Source organism: Miscanthus floridulus, chromosome 17 (assembly GCF_019320115.1).
Source record: "Miscanthus floridulus cultivar M001 chromosome 17, ASM1932011v1, whole genome shotgun sequence".
Lineage (NCBI taxonomy): Eukaryota > Viridiplantae > Streptophyta > Magnoliopsida > Poales > Poaceae > Miscanthus > Miscanthus floridulus.
This window is the reverse complement of record NC_089596.1, coordinates 30,990,437-31,006,776: the sequence shown is the minus strand read 5'-3', so window position 1 is coordinate 31,006,776 and position 16,340 is coordinate 30,990,437. Positions and strand designations below refer to the sequence as shown.

The 16,340-nt window shown below is 47.9% G+C and overlaps 2 pseudogenes; both read left to right on the top strand.

Moving 5' to 3' along the window:
- Positions 1-13,392, top strand: part of LOC136515487 (acid phosphatase 1-like) — a 33,171-nt pseudogene extending 19,779 nt beyond the window's left edge.
- On the top strand, positions 7,528-10,700 carry LOC136518212 (uncharacterized; annotated as a pseudogene).
- Positions 13,393-16,340: the final 2,948 nt, after the last annotated feature.

Genomic DNA, 16,340 nt, shown 5'->3' with positions numbered 1-16,340 from the left:
GGTGCTCTATACTATGGGCGCGTAGGCCAGTGCCTTGTCTTCGGCCACTAGGAACACACGCACCACGTGCACAACCGCAACCATGCCATGACTACCCCGCTGGAGCTCCATAGATCACCCACGCGCCTCACCGTCGTCACTGTCGCCATGGCCGCGGGAGCCCCCTACCGGCCACCAGGAAACCGAAGCCCTGCCTTGAGCTCAGGACGCCCTCGCCATGTCCACACGAAATCGTAGAAGCCCCATCTGCCTAGCACTAGCCACTGGAGAGCCGGCGTGCGCGACCTCGCCACCGGCGAGCACTGCTAAGCCGCCGCTCACCATGGCTAGCACCTTGGGAAGCTCTGGTCGCCACCTTGACCCCGCAGACGCAGTCGTCGTGGCCCGGGGAAGCTTTTCCCCACACCAATCGGACACCAGCGCCACTGCGAGGGCTCACAGCAAGCTCGCCGCCGACAGGAGCACTGCCGCGGGAGAAACAGAGGGCCTCTTCCCTCACCGGCCACCCGTGCGTGAACTCGGTGCACATAAGCCGAGCCAAGGAGAAGAGACGGTGGACTTAGTCCACCATGCGCCCCGCCGTAGGTCCATGAACCATGAACGCTGGTCCACCATAAGCCACACGGTGTGAGCCGCGCTGTGGACACAGCCCAATAGAGGCCCACGACCGTGACATGGCAGCGTCGCAGCGTGCCACGTGTCTGGGTCGGCCCGGCCTAGATCGGCCCAGCCCGAGCCCACTACAGCCTAGTTCGGACCCAGCCGGCATTGATCGTTGACCGGTCAACATTGTCCATTGACATGTCAGTGGCACAGACACTCTGGGCCCACACGTCAGATGCTAGCGTTGTGATGACGTCACACGGGACCCACACGTCAGGAACCTACACGGCCGTGGTGACGTCATGCTGACGTCACGCTGACATCAGCTGCTGACGTCATCAGCCCTGGACACACACGTCAGTGACCCTGACTGTTGACCATTGACTGACGTTGACTTGACCGGACCCACCTGTCAGTGACCCAATGGCCTCTGGCCCCACCTGTCGGTGTGTATGACGCTGATGACGTCATGCTGACGTCAGCTGGGCCCCACCTGTCAGCTCAGAACCTCATGCTAATGTCATGCTGACGTCAGCAAGCCACGTGGACCAACCACAGCGTGACACGTGTCAGCCTAGGATTAGTTCAGCCTTTTTCCATTTTCAGAAATAATTTAAACTTCGGAAATTCATAACTAATTCATACGACCTTAGAAAAATATGAAACTAGGACCAAAATTCATCTAAAATCAAGCTCTACGCAATGAACCCATGTTTGAGTGCATTTGGCTCTTTTGAATTTTCATTGCTTCTTTGTGCTATTCTATAGACGTCGCTAACGCGACTATAATGCGATCGTTTGCAGACTTGGAGGAGAACCGGATGGACGAGGATCGTGAGTACCACGAGGAGTATGGAGATGACTGCACTGAAGGTGCCACATCCCACCCAATCTCGTAGCACCTATTACGCATGGCTAATATAGAACTGCTATGGCTTTACTTCATTGATGTAATCACACTGTGATAGGACTTGCATGGTAGTATGCTTACTTGATGGCCTCTACCTTGATGCAACCTTACCCCTGCTCACCTAGCTGTTAGGCTAGTCACACGCTTGCTACTATACTTCATTGCTTATTACTTCTACTACGCTTGCACTATATTGATGCGTGGTGGAAATTGGTGTTATCTGGACTATGGGGAGAGTGCTGCGTGTGTGACTTGGGTGCTTGGAGGGTGAGGGTTGTGTCGACCAAGTTGGAGTATATGACGAGCCTGGGGCAAGTCTTGCCATGTGGTGCTACCTGGGCACCCCTAGAATGGATACCTATGGTGGGTAAATGGTATATGAGGTGGTCCCGGGTGTGAACCTGTGATGGGAGGAGCCCGGGATGGAGGTGCTGTGGTGGCACGATAAATGGAAACCCTAATGAAGACATTCTGGCTTGGTCACCCCTAAGGACTTACTAGTACTCAGATTCACCGGGAAGCCTTACGTACCACTCGCCCTATATGGTATGGGACGGCCGGACTACTTGGTAGGATATTGCCACTACTACTAGGTTGATAGCGGATAGTGCGAGGGAGGTACGGGGTGTGGAGGATCCCCCCACACCCTTCCGAGACTTCATGGAGACCTTGTGGACCCGGCTCATGACTCACAGTTTCAGCCACCCCAGACTAGATTTGGGGTGTACCAGGGCTGAATGGTAGAGTGGCATTATCCTAGGCTAGCAAGCGGCCAGAATCAGCCCAGTTGACGATGGTCAGCGAGGAAGGCAGATCTTGTGGTTATGTAAAACCTCTGCAGAGTGTATGGTTGATCGATCGATACATATGCCGACTCGTCGGTAATGGACCTTTCCTAGGTTTCACTTAAACTAGATAGTGAGATGAGTCCTTCTTTTCTCCCCTGGGAGTGAGTGTTCGGACATAGCCAGGGGCTATGGGCCTTGAGACAGTGCCGAGAGGGAGTTGGCCTGTCGACAAATCGTACTGATAAATTTTGGCACACAGGTTTTGCTGAGGAGTATAGCTCCGAGGAGTTTGACGGTTGAGGGGTTCATTCCTACGCTCGAGTTTGGCGATCCTATCTTCAAGCTGTTCTGAATGAATGCTACTTTTGATTCCGCCAATGCGGCGATGTAATAATCTATGTACTTCCGCGCTATTTACTCTGATTTTATCATTATATGGATGTGATATTCGACTGGAATCTAGGTAATATGATCTACAGCGGTCTTATTATGCTTCGACTCTATGGGTTTCCCTTCGTGGAAATCGGGGTTGTTTCACTTTGAATGACAACCAAAAAGGTAACCAGAGCCTCACCTTTCACTTGCTCCTTGAGGACCCTCTTCTCCCCCTAGAGTGCGCCAACATCCCTAACCAAGGTGGCGGCCAGGCCCTCAGCCTCTTCCTTTGACTTTTGCTCGTTTTTGAGCGCGCGCCGAGCAAGGTCGAGGGCCAGGCGGAGTCGTCCAAGCTCTGTGGCATCTTCCCTGGCCTTGGTGACCGCAGCCTTGAGCCTATCCTAGGCCTCGTCAGTGTGTTGACGGGCTTCCTGTTCCTTGGTCTGGATGCTCACCACTTCCTCCCATAGCCACGACATTTTGGCAGCAAGCCCCCAGACCTCCCTCTCATGATGGAGGAATAGGGACTTCTCCTGGCTATGCATCGCAAGGGACTGCAAAAAAGTCAGGTTAGAATCATTTAAACAATGCTCAAAAATAAAAAAAAACATTAAGACACGGCAAACCTAGCTAGCCGGGGTGATGTTATCCTTCAGCACCCCCAACATGTCGATCAGGGAGTGGACTATGGACTCAATTCCTGAGCACACACTGGTCCAGTCCCTCTTCTCCACCGGGTCATCGAGGGTGAACATCGATTCGCTTGGGTCCAGCCGCCTGGCCCCTCGAAGCTGGCCTCCTCCCAAAGTGAACAGATTGTTGCCTGGCCAGACAAGGGACCGGGAGGACCCAGCCCAACCAAGGGGTCAGCCGTGGTAGCCATCGGCATTGGCTCGGTAGGGGCCAAAGGCACCCCCTCCATCACCGATGCACCCTCAAGAGTGGACCCTCCAATGGCTAAGGAGGTTGGTAGGTGGTGCCTTGATCGCGCCTTCTATCGTCTGCCCCACCATGGGCGCATCGACCGGTGTGGGCGCCGATTCCACAAGTGCCTCCCCCAGCACAATCGGCGCCTTTGCCTCCCCCGCTTCCTTAGGCCATGCTGTGTCTGCCATGGTGCCATCACGGCACGCCACAGCACCACGCCAGCCCGCTGTTGGGGGGTTGGCCAATACGCCAGCATCTTCTGCAGCGCCAATGTCAGGGGTCTACGGGGGCTGGTCCTGCAGAGAGCACCAACATCACACAACAAAATCCAAGAATAAAATGAAAGGGCAAAGAAGTCATTAACTCACCTCGACGCCATTACCTGAGGTCATTTTGGGGATTGGCCACTCGACTTTGACTCCACCACGTCGATGATTGGCCACTGCGATCCCCCGATAGGGTCGATCGGAGCAGGGCGAACTTCCTCTACCAACCTCAAGGGCCTGTTCTCCCCCACCGATCTTGGAGGCACGCCCTCCTCGGGTCGTGTCGGGGCATGCTATGGAATAGGGGTCAAATTGACCTGCCCCATGTTGACCTGCTTGTCCTCGAGCACCAACACACCCCATGGAATGTCAGGGTCCTCCTCCTCTTCCTCCTCCTCATCATTGTCACTCTCCTCTGAGCCTTGCTGACGCCTTCCATGCTAGAGCTCTGCTCGCTTCTTCCTTGCCTTCTTCCAATCTTTCTTCGCCTTCGTTGCCTTAGCCGCGGCACGGTTCGCCGCCCTCCATGCCACGTCCTCTAGCAGTGGTGAGTCAAAATCACGAGTGATGAGGCCGGGCTACAAATCGTGGTGGTTAGAATTTGAGAACAGAGGAGGGTCAGCCAAGAAAAGAAACTCAAAGAAGGCTTACCAATTCAACGAAACCCATGTCCGGCCGCATCACAGGATGCCCCGGAACCGGGTACACTAGGGCGAGATCCACCAATGGATCTGTCGAGAACTCCATCACCTCCTTGAGGCATTGTGCCACTTCACTGACACTAAGGGTCTCACTAGTGACCATCACTATCCCCTCGTGCATGGAATCTAGCATCATCTTATACATCGAAAGGGCGAATGCCATCAGTGGTGCCAGCCTCCTAACATCGTATGCTCTGATGACACCAGTCCCATGAAGGTCATGGTGCTTTAGAGTTGTGATGGCCTTGAGCATGTCATAGAGCCTCTTCTGCTCCTTCTCGATGGGCCTATGTCTCCATGCCTCCGGCACCTCCTCGATCAGGCGGCCGATGAAGATCGGTAGGGGCAGTGTCGTTGTTCTTTAGGTAGAACTAGAGCTTATGCCACACCATGTTGGACTTCGACAAAGGGATGGACATATACTCTGATGCTCGGCTGCCCCATAGACAGATGCTCATGTACCCCATCAGCATTGCCAGGTCCGGCTTCTTCTTCTCCTTCTTCTTTTGTAGCTCAATAGCGAAGAAGTACTTCCATAGCTCAAAGTGGGGCTCGATCCCCAGATACCCCTCACATAGTGCGATGAAGGCCGAGATGTGCTGAATCTCATTGGGATTCAGATGCTATAGCATAGGCCTGTAGTAGTGCAGCAACCCTCGGAGGAATTAGTGGGGAGGAGTCATGAACCCCCACTCATGGAAGGGGATGAAGGAGATGACGTAGCCATCAGGTAGCGATGGCACATCCTCGCCACCAGGTATGATCCACTCATTTGTCATGGTCCTTGCGTAGAGAAGGTCCTTCTTAACTAGACCCTCCATGCGTGTGCGGAGAACGTCGGAGCGAGGCCATGACTCCATCGAGGAACAAGGATGGCAACATAGAAGAACCGGCAATAGTGTAAGGCTAGAGAGTGAGAACTTAGCCAACGGTGGAGTGGAAACAGGAAAACAAAGGCTGGGACTCGGGAGTGAAAGGCTCAAAGATGGAAACTGCTTTGTTTATAAGGTAAGGGCAAAACAGGCAAGTGGTGAACCGTCCCCCTAAATTAATGTGCCACACGCCCCACCAGATCCATTTCCTTTGGGGCTCGAGCCCTCGTTATTTCACACAGCATCAGTTGCCTCGCTGCCTTGAGAAATGAGCACACACCTATCCTAATCTTCCCCGCAAAAGATCCGTTGGGCGATGGTTTGACATCAAAGACCACGAGCCACCATAGGTAAGAGGGATACGAGTTGAAAATGCTCATACAGCCCATTAACGCCCAGGAGTTCAAAGGCTGGCCCACTAGTGGGTTCACGGCCGCTCTAGGGCACCTTAGAGTGAGGGGAGGTTAAGGATGGGCCCGCTAGTGGCCAGTACGCAAAGTGCGTGAAGCGCCACAGGCGTCCCAACCCTCGTTTTGAGTCTTGGATGATGCAAGGTCCATGGTTTTTCCCCAAAACAAAGGCATCGAGCCCTTGGACCGATCGAACGGATTCAAGAACTATATGAACCAGCCAGCAAGAACCTAGAGTCAGTCACCAGCTGACCTCGAACCAGGCCCCCATGAAAGGGGATGCCAGGGCTCCACTTGAATAAGCCCGTTAACAACTCACTGAGCACCATGCTCCGTCCAGCGAGGAAAGCACGGCCTAGCTCAGTCCCTTCGTTCTAGCGAATGAACGCATAAGGGATGACGATCACAAGATGAACCAACCCCCCGACTGGGCCCCTACTACACGTGGGGGCTCGGCATCGCTAGGAGACCGAACACACAGTCATAGGCAAAGCGACGAGTGTTAGACACAGCTTGCCATCCTGCAAAATGACAATAACAAACAGTACTCCTGTAGGTTCACACCCACCAGGTGCACTCGTGCGCACTCGGTAGAAAACGAATTACCGGCGCATCGCCTCCCCAGGGGCTGCACGAACTGAGGGGGAAAACGCTAAATTTCCAATAACAACCTACCTCCATCCAATGTTAGTCAACCGGCACTATACCACTAGCCCTCTATATGGCCTCTGTCAGGGGACCCTTTGACCATCCTGCCCACTTGGATGGGACGGAAGACAAGAATAGTGCACGCGCCCGCGCGTAAGCTGCAGCGGCCAATAGGAGCCCGGTACGACGCCGCTGCCACCATGATCTATAGGGTCAGTGGGACCCAAGCAAAGAGGAGCATGACACACCCCTAGGAGCCTTATTTCTCTTTTTGTTTTTCCCTCTTCCCATTCGGATGTAACCTGTGCTTTCCCTTGAGCTATAAATGGGAAAGCAGGGCCTCCCACTGAGGGGTGATTCATCGAACAAAACACACCGCATTGCACATCGAACCACATAGACCCTGGAGCTCCTCCCTCTCTCACCAGTTTGTAACCTTCTACTACAATCTCCGTGCTAGTAACACTAGCAACTCGAAACTGGACGTAGGGATATTCAGCCCAAACTAGTATAATCCTTGTGTCCTCTTAGCACACCATCCGGGTCAGACGCGTAATATACAAATTTACTAGTCGGTGCTTACTCGAAACACCAACACGCAGCCACCACCACTCTACCATCCCACAGCCATCGCTTCCTTTTCTCCTGGAGTACCTGCAGAAACGCCAATGTCGCCGAAGAAGAGGGGCAGAAAACCAACGAAGAGGCCACGGATGAGAAACCAGTTTGTAGGCGAAGTGTCTCTCCTACATCCATATTTTTGGTGATCTTGCTTACATAGTATCGGGTCGCCTAGATATGCTCCTACGAATCCTATCTAAGTGATAATGGCTGTAGGCGATTAGAACCCTATCTGAGTTTAAGATGCATGTGTTTCTTGGTTCGGAAAGTCTAATTGCCATGGTGGGTTCAGGGTTGGTGGAGTGGTGCTGGGTTTCTTAACATCCTTGTTCCTGCCGCCATCTTTTAGTGCTATTAGTTTTCTTTGCTGCCTCCTAGTTCAGGTTGTACTCGGTGGTGTAGTGAAATGCGAAAGAAGCAAAGTGCAGTGGAAGGTTGCTTTCATTTCTTTTTTCTTCCAAAGATATGCTCTGTCTGATTGGTATATATGATGGGTGCCAAAAACATTATGTGAAGGAAAAATAAAAATAAGATGTCCTTGTATCGATTAAGATCTGTATAGCAAGTAGCAGAGGATTCTTGTATAGATTAAGGACTATTGCCTGTGGCCTTGCTGATGTGAACTGGATGTTAAAAATGATTTCTGTCTGGTTGTGAACTGGATGTGAACTAGTTGATGTGAACTAGATGCTTAAATATGTCCCTAATTTTCTCTTTATTCCTTCTTAATGCAGATCCTCCGCTTACTGACTATGAACTTCAGTGGATGAGAAAGTGTTTCCGCAACAACGCAAAGATGCGGCAACTAGGACTTCCTATACTAGCTAGTCTTTTTGCGAACACTAGGATTTCCCCAGAAATCCATCAGCAGAAGGAAATAGAAAACTCTAATTCAGAGTACAATGGTGAGGATGAGCCTAACAATGATGGCCATCTAAGTGATGATGGCCTAGAACCAGAGACGGAGTTGTGGTGTACACTTGCTAGTTTATCATATAATGTGCTAGTTATTCCATAGTGTCAAATCTTAATATGCGGATTGCTTGCTCATTGCATTTAATGTTTATCTCCCAATCTGTATATTTGATTGGTTCTATGTAGAAGAAGAAGACAACAACAAAGGTTACCAAGAGAGGTGTTTAGAAGGCGCAACCTGAGATGCAACCTAGTGTTCTCACAAGGTCATAGAAGAATCATCCAGCTGATGTTACTGTAGTGACTAATCAAGCTAAAATATGCAATCAGCCTACAGAGGAAGGTTAAATGACTACATTCCTGTAACAAATTGAACTCAAATTGTAGAACTAGCATTCCAAAGTACTATTACTAATTCTATATTGCATTGTAGCTGATGCAGGCGAGCAAAATGACTGCCTGACTAGAGATGAGCATATACAAACTAAGCTGAACCTCTGTGAAGCTGCCACAATGAATGATGTCAATGAAAATGGAGAAATAGAGGGTGCCAACGTTTTTAAAGGTGTGTCATGCTCTTGGTATTTGTTCTTCGCATGTTTTAGCTTGTCCTGATGGTTCAGCAAGTGCATAGTACCATAGAAGAACCACAAGTTGAGCTTGTCTTTGCAGTCAAATTGTGCATGCTTTGCTTCTCTACATGAGCATCAGTTCAAGTTATAGTTATTTTCTGCTCAAGTCAACCTAGTACTACTAGGCTCAATTAGTCAATTATATTAGGATATTTATTATGGTTGGTTGATACTCTGATGCTTAAGATAACTCATCGATAGACAATTTAGTCACCAGTGCATGACTAAAATTCTGTACTTCATACATTGTTCATAATAAAATGAAAAGTGGCTCAGTCTTGAACACCAGTTTTGATATTATTGTTAAATCAACAACTTTAATTTTTATAAGTTGATAGGATAATATTTAACTAGTATCTATTACTACTTTTGTTTCTGCATTACTGAGTGGTGAATTTCTTGAATCAGAGTTCAAAAGTTTATGCTTATCCATTGTAGATGACCCATTTGATGAGGAGGACTGGATGAGGGGACCAAATATTGGGAGAGAACTTGATTCAATGACTCGCTCGAGGAAAGGCAAACTTCCTTTGGTTATTGAACCGGGGAAGAAAAGACCGAACTCAGTGATGATTGCTGCAAAATTTGCAACTGAGTGCAACATTGCAGTAAGGAACCATGTTTCGATATTTCCACATTGGAAGGAGTACAAGAAACATCCTAAGATCATCAAGGGGTACATAGACAGAGTTGATGTAAGTGTTCAAACTTGCCTCTTTCCACTGTTTATTTCCAACACTAACATTGTGTATTCAATAACATTTGCCAATGTTGTTTACTATTACCAGACAAAGTTTCATATGGATGTAAAGGCAGCACCTATGAAAAAAGCATGTGTGGCTATGATGAAGAAAGATATTCGCCAGCAGCACTACAAGCTTAAAAAGAGGTATTTTGATGCTTTGACACTACATCTAGTGCCCAAAACATCTCATGTGACCTCAATGATTGATGAGCAATGGGATAAACTTGTGGAACACTGGAAAATTAAGCAAAAAATGGTAAGTTCATCCAACTATTACTCATCTCATCATGTTAATGTCATATGTGCTTAACAACAGAACTGAGGTTCTCCCAGCTATGAAATGCAGATTGTAAATTTGGTGAGTACAACTCACTGACACTTTTCACTAGAACATGTTGTTTGAGATTCAATTGCAAGATACTATATATGAACTAACTTTAAGTTGAATACCAAGTATTACCAAGATACATATTTAAGAGACCTTTGTATGTAGCTATGCCACATAGATTAGTAATAGTTGACAAAAATCTGCTGCTGGTTGCTTGGTTTTCAAAATTATGTCACAACATACTAAACTTGGGGCTATAAAATTAGCTATGGCACTTTCACTAGAACATGTTGTAACTTTAGTTTGTTTACTGTCTTTTATCTGCGTTAGAAATACATAGAATCAATAGCAGTTTTTTAAAGTGTCCTTTTCTATTCATTTTTAGGCAGACAAGTACAAAAATGAACCACCAAATGCACTGGAACTATTTAAAGAGATGCACTACAGCAAAAAGAAAGGGTTTGCTCCTGCAGTTTAATTTCTTATTGTAAGTAAAATCATACTAAGTTCACAACCAGATGATACATTAGGTTCATATGTCATGAACATTGAGCTATCTATGTCTCCTCCACTGCTAGGTTGAAATGGAGGAGAAGCTAAATGAACCTATAGATGATGGTCTTGAACCAAAGGATGTGATGGATGTGATCTCTGAGGCTCTTGTTCAGAAAACTAAGAAGAACAGATTTCTTGTAAGTGTGGGGCTCAGAAGCAAAGGTACTTGTGTCAGTGAGCGCGACCTAGAAGAGGAACTGGTGGTGGAGAAACAAACATCAAGTGATCTTAGGGAGGTTATCAAGACTCGACAATAGCAAATGGAAGAAATGATGAAGAAATTCCAGGAATCAGAAACAACGAGGGTTAAGCAAGAAGAGGAATTGAAGAAAAGGCAAGCTGACACTGATGCACTGATCAGGACTTTGATGTCCATGATTCTGGAATGTCAAGCAAAACAGTAAGGTTGTCTTGGGTTACCGGCTGGCACACCGATGCTGTTGGATGCTTCTTTTGGTGATGGATGCATTTTGGTAAGTTGTCTTCTTGCAATGTTAGTCTGTGAACAGGTGGATGCATGGTCTTTTATTTGAACTAATGCATGATCTTCGACTTGTGCAGTTCTGTGAATCGATGCATGTTCTGTGAACCGATGAACTGATGTAAGGTCTTATGCATGTCCTAGCTTATGGTGTGCCAAACTTCTTATATAACTGATAGTTACTATGTTGGCATATATTTAGATGTATCTGTGAATATGTGATTATGTTATCTCTATATCTATTTATATGCGATGGTATATTTATATGTGATGATCTGTGGTGATATGTGACTACCTGAATGGTGTGAATTTAAGTTTGAATTTACTGTCAATTTAAATTTGAATTTGGTGCAATTTAAATTTGAAGTTGGTGCAATTTAAATTTAAATGTCTGCTGATTTTTGATGGCCCACGGTGGGCCAATTCTATTGTGCAATTGGGCTAGCACAATAGTTCCTGCTACAATATGGGTCTAACTAAAACTAAAAAACTACTCAACACATAGGCCACAAACAGCCTACGGATGACGTGGCCACATAGCAACCACGTGTAACATAATCGTGACGGTTCATTTCATCACTATTGCCTTTTGCTATTGTTGCTGACCAGTTCATCCATGACGAATAAAAAAGCCAACCTGTGACGGTCCATTTCGGTTCAATAAATGTATGACGTGGGATGCGTGACGTTTTTTGTGATTGTCATCATGAGTTAACTGTGATGCATTTTCACATGTCTGTCACCAGAGTAAACGGCCATGTATAATGGGATTTCTTTTAGTGTACGCCGACACCGGCCGGCTTCGGGTACGTGGGTGCTTGCTTGTTCGCGGAGCGACCGAGCGAGTCTCTGCTGTAGTTGCAGTGAACGAATCGACGGCATGATCGATGACGAGAGCTTGCTTGTGCGTACTTGCAGGGCTCAGCCGTACAACGCCACCTACTTCGACGAGTACGTGGCGAACGCGACGGCGCCGGCGCTGCCGGAGGTGCTGGAGCTGTACGAGAAGCTGCTGTCGCTGGGCATCAAGGTGGTGTTCATCACCGGCAGGCACGACACCGAGAAGGAGGCCACCATCAAGAACCTCCGCAGCGCCGGCTACCACACCTGGGAGAAGCTTGTGCTCAAGTACGTAAACGTTTAACAGCCGCATATCCCAACTCCCTCCCTGCGCCTCTTGTCCTCTTGTCAAAAAAAAAACTCCTTCCAGTACTGCCAGAAAGATAGTTATCCACACTAATGCTGGATGAGTGACTGGAGATTTCTGGGCCAACGGACAGCTCAACTCAGGACCTAATTCGTGGGTTAGGATTACATACAGTACACCATAAAAAAAGAAGGATTTTCTACATATATATATATGCATCGCACGTGCCTATATTTCCATCAAATCAGACACTTTAAGATTGGCGGAAATCATTACTCGATCGGCGAGATGCAAGTGGGTGAAGCAAATTGTAGGGTGGCCGAATTTTAGGAGAAAAAAGGGAACTATAGTTGACATCAAGCAAATGGTATTTCAAATGGATCTTCTCCTCCCCTTTGCTCTTCCCAAACAACCGATTCATTTCTTTTTTTTTTCTTTTGTAACCACTTTACTACCCAATTAAGAAACCATATGTAGTCATGGTTGTCAATCTAGCAAGCAGAGGCCCAGCTGCAGGATGATGGCCAAATCCTTATTGAACACGCGTGAACAGCGACGGGTGCTGACGCACGGACACGCGTAGATGCGGCATTGAAAGCAGGTACGACATCTAGCAAGAGCGCTTCTTCTTCCTTTGGTTCCAGTTAGGGGAGGGAGGTCTCCGGCCTTAGAAGAATGGAGCTCGGGGAGCGTGGCCAGCCTGGCGATGGAGGCGGTTCGACCGGCGGAAAGCGAGGCGACGAGAGCGCCGCCAAGCGGACAGAGAAAGAGACAACCGATGGATGGGGTTAGCGACGGGGACAGCCAAGTGCAAGCTTAGAGAAGGACGGGGCGGCGAGGTCACCGGCGGCAAAGGTGGCATGCAAGGAGGTGGCGGTGGCTATACAGTGAGAGAGATAATCGATTGGGATTAGGGAAGACAGGGGAAGGAGCAACCATTCAAAATTTTATGAGCGTACAAAGTATGTTTCAAAAGATTAAATATAAAAAAACTGGACGTGTACAAACTGTGGGATTTTGTAATGTAGATTGCTGATGAAACATTGCACACAAGGGTAATATTATTATAAGGAAAAGAAAAACAAAAAAAGAAGGAAGGAACAAACCTAAGTTGCTGTTTTTTTTTTTTTTTTTTTTTTGTTCCCCACTACGTCCACTTGGCCCATGCTCTCTCTCGTGGTGGGCCTTAATAGGCCATACGCAGTGCTACCGCTAGGACCATACACTTTCAAGGCCGAAATCACATGCCCTGCGCAAAGCACGCTCGGCCCTGTGTTCGTTCGTGCCTTGCAGGCCGTCGTCCCTGGGCTCGTCGGTGGTTCCCTACAAGTCCGGCGAGCGGCAGAAGCTGGTGGACGCCGGGTACCGCATCGTGGGCAACATGGGCGACCAGTGGAGCGACCTCCTCGGCGCACCGGAGGGCGATCGCACGTTCAAGGTGCCCGACCCCATGTACTACGTCGGCTGAATGAATAATGCGAGTATGCGACTCCCAGCTCCAATAACAGGCATATGCAGGTTATGTTATGTCATATGATGCCATTATCATCATATCTTTGATCGCCTCAGTACTTGCGCAGATGTGAAATGTTTGTTACTACTATTTACTACGTGGAATAAGTCGTGAGCACTTGTGTGCTAATATATAATAGCTTGCGTGATTCGTGAACGTGTGATTCATGAGGTCGTCGATGGTATTTCAAATGGATCTTCTCCTCCCCTTTGCTCTTCCCAAACAGCCGATTCATTTTTTTTTCTTTGTAACAAAAATGGAGAGTTTTAAGACGCACCATTTTACTACCCAATTAAGAAACCATGTGTAGTCAAGTTGGATGTCAATCTAGCAAGCAGAGGCACAGCTGGAGGATGATGGCCACCGCGACGGGTGCCGACGCACAGACACACGTTGATCTGGGATTGAAGGCAGGCACGATAGTAGCGCTTCTTCTTCATCTGGTTCCAGTTAGGGGAGCGAGGTCTCCAGCCTTAGAAGAACAGAGCTCGGGGAAATGTGAGCGACCCGGCGATGCAGGCGATTCGAACGGCGGCGGGAGCCCCGCCAAGCGAACTGGGGAAGACAACTGGTGGACAGGGTCTGTGATAGGCCGGGACGGCCAAGTGCAAGCTTAGAGAAGGACATGGCAGTGGCGACAGGAAGTGAGCGGTGAGGTCGGCGGCGGCCAGGACGGCGTCCGAGGAGGTGGCGGCGGTGAGACAGCGAGCTGAGAGAGAGAATCGATTAGGAGTAGGGAAGGACAGGGAAGAAGCAACCTTTCAAAATGTTAGGAGCGTATAAAGTATGTTTCAATAGATTATAAATATAAAAAAGTTGGATGTGTTTGTACAATCGGCGTGGCTAGCGCTCTGACATCCTGACACTAGCCTCCGTCCGAACGCCCACGCTCGCCCCGCCTGCTACGCTCATCCCGCCTGTGACACAGGTTGCTAAGCCTGCCCCGCATGCACGTCCGCCCCCCACATGCAACCGTTGCGCCTACACATCTGCCCCCATATGCAACTGCTGCGTCTACACATCCACACACCACCCCGGTATGCTGGTGCGCCTACGCATGCAGTTGTGCGCCTCTTGCCTGCTGATGGCCGTCTTGTGCCTACTGATGCGCATTCAGGTGGACCACCCACATCCGCTTCGCTTGTCGTGCACATGGGGACCACTACATCCGTGGGGGCCGCCGCCGCATGTGCCCGCTTCCTGCACCTGCTAATATTGCAACATGAAGCACTTCTACAACATACATCTAAAAACATTTGCAACATATGCTTGTAACATATGTGTGTAGCAACTACAACATATGCAACATCCAGATAAACCCTTGCAACATACGACTGAAACAGATGAAATATTTTGAATAGACGCTTGCAACATATGTATATAGCCACTGAAACATATGCAACATCCAAAAAACACTTGCAACATACGTCTAAAATAGATGAAACATACACTTACAACATACATGTATAGCCATTGCAACATATGCAATATCCAGATGAAAACACATACAACATCTGGATAAAACGCATGCAACATCCATATAAAACCTATGAAACATACATCTAAACACATAAAACATACGGAGCTCGGTGCCATGAAGTATCAGTACTGGAGACGTCCTCTTTGCTGAGGGCTTCTGGGTTTGTCGAGGGTTAGATCTCGGGCACTCGGCAAAGGGGGTCTTTGCCGAGGGCTAGCCCCAGGAGCCCTCGGCAAAGCTAGGCCCTCGGCAAACAAACGGCCCTCGGCAAAATAAATCTTTGCCGAGGGCCTAGCCATCGGCAAATTGGCCCTCGGCAAATATGGCCGGATGGGTCACGGCGGCCACTGGCGTCAGTCTTTGCCGAGTGCCCGCCGTCAGGCACTCGGCAAAGATTTTTATTTTTTTTAAAATATTCTTTGCCGAGGGCCATTGGCCAGGCCTTCGGCAAAGACCCCCTTTGCCGAGGGCCAGGCTAGGCCCTCGACAAAGATTTTTTTTGTCCATGAGCGGGGAATTTGGGCCGCTGGCCGATTTAGGGTTGGGTCCTTTGCCGAGGGTCCAGATCCAAGGCCCTCAGCAAAGATTTTTTATTTATTTTTTAAATATTCTTTGCCGAGGGCAATTGGCCAGGCCCTCGGCAAAGAGTTTTTTTTTTGTTTTTTGAACCCAGTTTTTTTGTGGTGCTATAATGCATTATTTAAATCTCAATTTTAAAATTTGACCCAAATTTGACTTTTTTGATATATTTCCCTAATTTATTTCTTTTCGTTGATTTTTTTTTGAATATTTCAAATTTGAACTGCAAGTGGATGGAATAATGCAATTTAGTGTTTCGGAAAATGTTATGCATGGTATTTGGTGTATGTTGAGTCCCTATCCACGAACTCGCATCAAATTTCGGGCATCTTCTTCACATAACATGACGAGGAACTTGTCGGAAAAGTGTTTTTAAATTATATAAAATCAATACGAAGTTCGAAAATCATGAAACTTGTCGAGGTGTCATGTTATTGCATGTGTTGGCTGTGGTAAAAATTTGAGAAGGTTTCGAGCAAGTTATGACGTCGGATGCCTAAAACCCACACATATCAGATCACATGTGGAGATGTCTGGGTTTTAGGCATCCGACGTTACAACTTGCTTGAAACCTTCTCAAATTTTTACCACAGCCTACACATGCGATAACATGACACCTCGACAAGTTTTATAATTTTCGGACTTCGTATTGATTTTATATAATTTAAAAACACTTTTCCGATAAGTTCCTCGTCATGTTACGTGAAGAAGATGCCCGAAATTTGATGCGAGTTCGTGGGACTCAACATACACCAAATACCATGAATAATATATTCTGAATCACTAAATTGCATTATTCCATTCACCTGCAGTTCAAATTTGAAATATTCGAAAAAATCAACGA